Source organism: Mesocricetus auratus, unplaced genomic scaffold (genome assembly GCF_017639785.1).
Source record: "Mesocricetus auratus isolate SY011 unplaced genomic scaffold, BCM_Maur_2.0 Super-Scaffold_100007, whole genome shotgun sequence".
In the NCBI taxonomy this organism is placed as follows: Eukaryota; Metazoa; Chordata; class Mammalia; order Rodentia; family Cricetidae; genus Mesocricetus; species Mesocricetus auratus.
Genome location: NW_024429191.1, coordinates 74,799,811 through 74,805,825, shown reverse-complemented (window position 1 = coordinate 74,805,825; position 6,015 = coordinate 74,799,811).

The window sequence follows — 6,015 nt, the reverse complement described above, 5'->3', positions numbered from 1 at the left end:
TTTCCCAGCATCCTCTCTTCTGACAGGGAGATCCCTATAATCCAGGTGGTTCCATTCAGGAGCCCCTGGGGCCACATCTCCCTCCAGCCCTTTCACCACGGAGTCCGCTTTGCTACAGACTGTCCCTCCTGGCTTTGAACACGAAAACCACTCTCGCCTTTCCATCTCTGGTTCCAGGAAGGGTAGAAGGGTAGATCCGGGCACCAGTCTTTACCTTCTGGGCCGTCTTCTTTCCTCTCCTGTCCAGGCTGCATCTTCTTCCAGGAACCTTTGAACACAGTGTTCCCAATATGTAGACGCTCTGCTCCCTCTGCTCCTCTCACTGTTCAGCCTTCCCCAGCAGGACACTGGGATGCAACCCCATTCCTCTCATGCCTGCCCCGACCCTGGAAGCAACCCAGCACTGGCCGCCTGCCCCATCCAGGGTTTCCAGTATCCCCCATCAGACTGGGAAGAACTGTGTTTCTGACAAGTGTGCATAGCATACATAGCTGTCACCTGGCACTTGAGAGGCTGAGACTGGACTGCCATAAGATTGAAGCCAGCGGGGGCTACATAAAAAGATGGTCTTGGCAGGGCTGTGGTGGCGCACGCCTTTAATCCCAGCACAGGGGAGCTAGAAGCAGGTGGATCTCTGTGAGTTCAAGGCCAGCCTGGTCTGCAAAGTCCAGGACAGCCAGGGCTGTTACACAGAGAAACCCTGTCTTGAAAACAAAAACAAACAAACAAACAAACAAACAGACGATGGTCTCAAAAGGAAACACAAACTGTTTCATCACTGAATCCATCAGAGCATCCATCAGCTGGAGCCTCCATCCCAGCCACCGTTACTGTCTTTCCCATTCTTTGGGCTCCCTGCTTGGATCCAGTAGAGCAGCATAGTCTCTGGGCTGTCTGCCACCCTCAGCTGCACCCGGGGGCTTGGCAGGCAGAGTACCACCTGTCTCAGGAGGCTCAGGTGGATGCTGGCACCTCGCCACTAGAGACCCCCAGAAGCCCTTCCCACACTGGCAGTTGGAAACAGGCCATTCAGTCACAGGTTCTAAGGCCAGTGTGGCAGGGGCAGATGCCACAGGGGCTGGGCAGAGAGGGTCTCTTTTCCAAGGCCTCGGGCCCCCGTCCTCCACCACTGCATTGTAGGATCTTGGGGGAACAGAGATTTGCTGGTGGAGTATGGAGTGGGAGGGATTCAGCTTGGCCCTCAGAGGGGCAGCGAAGATTTATGGGGCTGGATTTTTACTGGCTGGGGAGAGGCCCCAGGCAGGAGCCATGGAGCCTGTCAGAAGCAACACATGCATAAAACCTCTCTGACATGAAAGTCTGTAGCACTGGCTCGGCACCACCCCCCAGCCTGTGGGTGGTGAGAGATTTACAGATCTTGCACAAGGCCTGGAGGGGCCAAGGAGCTGCAAGGCCACTTCAGAGTCAGAACAGCTCCCCACCAAGGCCTTCACCTTTCTCCTCTAGGAAAAAAAAAAACAAACAACCAACAAAACTTACTCACCTGATAGAACAGGTTGGAGCTGCCAGAGTGATGGCTATCACTCTATTTGGGATCCCGCCCCCTGGAGACTAGGTGGCTCCCAACTTCCTCCATTCCCTGGACTCTCCTCTTGGCCCCCAGGTCAGGGAGAGGTACTTAGGACAAGATGGTGGAGAGCACATGGGGCCACTTTCAAAGAGCACATGTAGCCAGGGAGGCAGGTAAACCAAGCTTCTGGGCTCATGTTTACCAAGCATATCTCCTACATGTCCAGATTGTGTGTGGTACCCAGGGGTCTGGGTAATCTAGAAAAGTCCTAGTATTTAGGCAACACTTTCAGCGTGTGTACGTAGGCACCTCTCTAGAAGGAAGAAGGGTTAGGCATGAAGATGTGCAAAATTCCCAGTGCCGGGTGCCAGAGTCACAGGGCTGAAAAGGGGTTCTCCCACGTGGAAAGTGCGAAGCTGGGGTCCCTATAACTCTTACCCAGTTAAACTTGGCTGCCAGGCTTCTCTAGGATGGGCCCCTATTCTTTCCATACCTAAGGAGGCTATCCATCCAGGGAAGCCCTTGACTGAACTGGTAGAGAGTTTTGCCATCTCCCAGGCTCCATCCCACCTGCACAGAGAAGCCCAGGACCTCGGAAGGGATTGGGGGATGTACACTGCTAACCACTTAAAAGGGTAGGTGAGTATCTCTCCAACAGGTAAGGACCCAGAGCCTTTGAACAGAAATGGGTGGGGCCTCTGTCTGAGAATGATGGAAACCATGGGCCAGGGCTTGCAGCCTGTATCACTGAGTTTGAGGAGTTGGGGGGCACCATGAAGCTGGTCCCTCCTTTTCCCAGCTGGACTTTTCTTCCTATCTGAGTCCAGACTTTTAAGAGAGCCCCGCTGCTGTGGGAACATCAACCTGAGTAATGTCTCAAGTGCCCATTCGGTTGGGTGGACTTCCCACTGTCAGGTCTTACCCTGTGTGGTCAGTGACCCTCCCCAGGGACGGGCTGGGGAACTGTAGGGAAAGGACAGAGGTCCAGTGGTGAGCCAGCCCCACAGGCAGGGTGCAATGGGAAGAGCCCAGTGTGGGGGGAGAAGGTGCTGTCAGCAGCTGCCTCAGCTTCCCTCCTGCCGGGAGTGGGGCTGTACTCCGAAGGAAATGGAAGTTAGAGAGGAAAGGTGGCTTCGCTCCCATGGCCCCCTCCCCCTGCCACGAGCTTCTCACTAGAGTGGGTCGGGCTGGTCAGGACCTGCCTCCAGCCTGCCTTCCTCCCAGCAGGTCGGGGGAAAATTACTCTCCTGTTAGTGTTCCTGATTTTTTGAAGGCAGATCAAAGGTGGAACCCAGCTGGGAGCCCTAGTAAAATCTCAGCAATGTGGAGCCTTGGAGTTTCAGAGGTGAAACTAGGAACCAGGGAGGGCCCATCCCAGGTTGGGGCTGCAGGGGTCAGAGGCCAGAAGAAGAGTGGAAACCTGGGCAGGACGGAGCTGGTGGTGGGGGCGAGGCCAGGAGCATCAGTTTAAAGCTCCATGCAAAGCAAAGCGGGCTAATTTGACTGGAGCTGCTATTCTTTCAATAGAGACAAACAGGAGCTTCTCTTCAGGCCAGAGTTTCACAGACACAAATGTCACCTATTCTTAAATCACTACCCTTTTGGTTATCAGAACTACTTTTAATAACTGCAAATTCTTAACTTAGGTGACCTTGTTTCTCTCTGCTGCAAATGACAGCATCGTTCTGCTTCCCAGGCCTGGGTTCAGATCAAAAAGCTCTCTTATTTCTCAGTTTTGTATTGTTTTGGTTTTTTGAGACAGGGTTTCTCAGTAGCTGTGGAAGCTGTCCTGGAACTTGCTCTGTTGATCAAGCTGACCTAGGACTCACAAGATCTGCCTGCCTAGTGCTGAGGTTAAAGGTGTACACTGCCTGGTTTATTTCTCATTCTTATGGAGTTGGGGATTAAACCCTTGAATATGCAGGGAAACACTTTGCCTCTGAGGAACATACCTAGGCCTTTCTGTCTTTTCTAAATGTTTTTCTTTTGAGACAGGGTTTCCCTATGTAGCCCTGGTTATCCTGGAACTCACTTTGTAGACCAGTCTGGCCTTGAACTTACAGCCTCTGTCTTCCGAGTTCTGGGAAGAAAGGTGTGCGCTACCCATGCCTGGCATCTTTTCTAATATTTGATATCAGTCTCCTTATGGAATACAGGCTACCCTGAAACCCGTGATCCTTCTGCCTCAGTTGCCTGAGTAATTGGGATGCTGGGTGTGCTCCACCACGTGAGACTTCCCCATTTCTTCTACACTTTGCAGATGAAAACCTGAAGCTGAGCTTTAGGCCTATGTCCCTGCCCTGCCCCCTCACGCTACCCTGTTCTTGGAGCCCTCCCCTGTAGGCCACATGATCGCTCTTGTCCTTCAGAAGGTCAATTTTTTGATTTTCTTTAGTGCATTGGTGTCTGGTCTGCGTGTGTATCTGCACACAACACATGTGAGTTATAGATGAGTGTGAGCCGCCATGTGGGTGCTGGAAATCAAATCTGGGTTCTCTGGAAGAGCATTCAGTACTGTTAACTGCTAAGCCTTCCCTCCAGCCCTCTCAAGGGTATTCTCGATTCCCTCACCTTCTACTTCTTCTTTTTTTTTTTTTTTTTTGGTTTTTCAAGACAGGGTTTCTCTGTAGCTTTGGAGGCTGTCCTGGAACTCGCTTGGTAGTCCAGGCTGGCCTCGAACTCACAGAGATCTGCCTGCCTCTGCCTCCCGAGTGCTGGGATTAAAGGCGTGCGCCAACCAACTCCCGGCCACCTTCTACTTCTAAGGCCTGCCTTGTCTCGCCTTGCTGTCCTCTAGTACTGTGGCACTGAAGAGATTACTGGAACTGTCATGGTGAGCAGCTGCTCTTAAGGACTCGTCACTGGGCCCTGGAGAGAGGACTTGGTTGAAAAAGGGCTTGCTGCAAAGTGTGAGGGCCTGGGTTCAGATCCCCAGGACCCAGGACCCATGTGCAGTGATGCATATCTGTAATCCAGCTGCTGGGGAGCTGGAGATGGGAGGATCCCCGGGTTTGCTGGCCCCAGCCTAGCTGAATCTCCAGGTTCTAGGATCAGTGAGAGACTTGGTGGAGGGTGACTGAGGAAGACAACTGTCAACTTCTTATCCCCACACACAGACACATGGGTGTGTATCAGCACACACATACCACACACATGCACACAGAAAAGGCATATCCTTCTGTCTCTTTTTGTAGGGACATGCTGTATGGGGCCATCCCCAGACCCTACCTTCCTTTCCTCAACAGTCTTGACTAGGATCATGAGAGACTAAATGAGCATGTCTTTGGAGCCTCTACTGCCCTTGGCTGAACCCTCTTTAACTAAGGCCTCTGTCTCATCACTGCAGGCAACTGTCCTTTGCCCAAGTCTTGAGTTTTCCCAGGTATTGAGATGCTGGCTAGGCAGACCTGGGATGGGCAGTGAGCACATGTATGTACGTGTATGTGCACATGTGTATCTGAGTACAGAGAAAAGAACAAGAGTGCTATTCTACAAATTCACTGTGACCTCAGCCAACTCAAGTACCTTCTCAGAGCCTTGGTTTCCCCTGGCCATAAAATATGGGGTTAATTGTCCCTTCTAGGGAAGCTGGGAGGGTTAATTGGGCAATGGCTCTGAAGAGAAGGAGATCTATAAATACAAGGGATCATTAGAGGGTATTTCACAGCCGTTTTGTGGCCCCGATGGTATTATTAATATGATTATTGTTATTGTTATCACCGCCATCGCCAACTTCCCGAGTCCCTGCCAGCTGGGTCCTGCTTCCAGGTGAAGGAGCTCTGCCAGTGGCCTCTGTGACCCTCCACTCTCCACACTCAAGAGTCTCAGGGGACCCCTCAGGAGGCTAGTGTGGCTTTATGGGGAGAGTCAAGAGCTCCATGGTGAGATGGGCCAAGGGAGACGCCACGCTTGCTCAGTGAATGCTGAAGTCCTCTCTATTTTGGGGATGCCCCAGTCTGCTGTGGGAAGTGTGGACCAGGGAAAACAGGGTAGAAAGCTCTCATGTTTGGGAGAGGGCCAGTAGATGTTGAGTTGTAGGACGCTGTTTTCAGGACACTGAGAGGCTGCTGTCAGTGGGGATGTGCTTTCCCGAGTAGGCAAATGGCTCTTCTTGTGGGGGTGCTAAGGTTTTTACACCTTGGGATGAAGCTGGGCCTAGGCTGGCCTACAGCAGGTCCTGAATACCCACCTTGTAACCTGGGCCTCTGGGGCCGGCAGGTGACACCATGGTCACAGGTTTTTGGAAATGCCTTGGGTGCCCTCTGGTGGCAACAGTATGAAAGCTGCAGAGGACCAACACCCGCCCAAAGAGCACCTTCTCTGCCCTCTCTTCTGGAGGTTGTACAGATCCTACCCAGGAGGTCTAGCCAAGAGAAAGACGCAGGCAAGAAGGAAGAACCCTATGGGAGGGATGGCTGGAATGTCCTTGCTGGGAGGTTCTGTGGCAGTTGGCCGGCAGCCATCAACCTGGGCAGGAAGGCAGT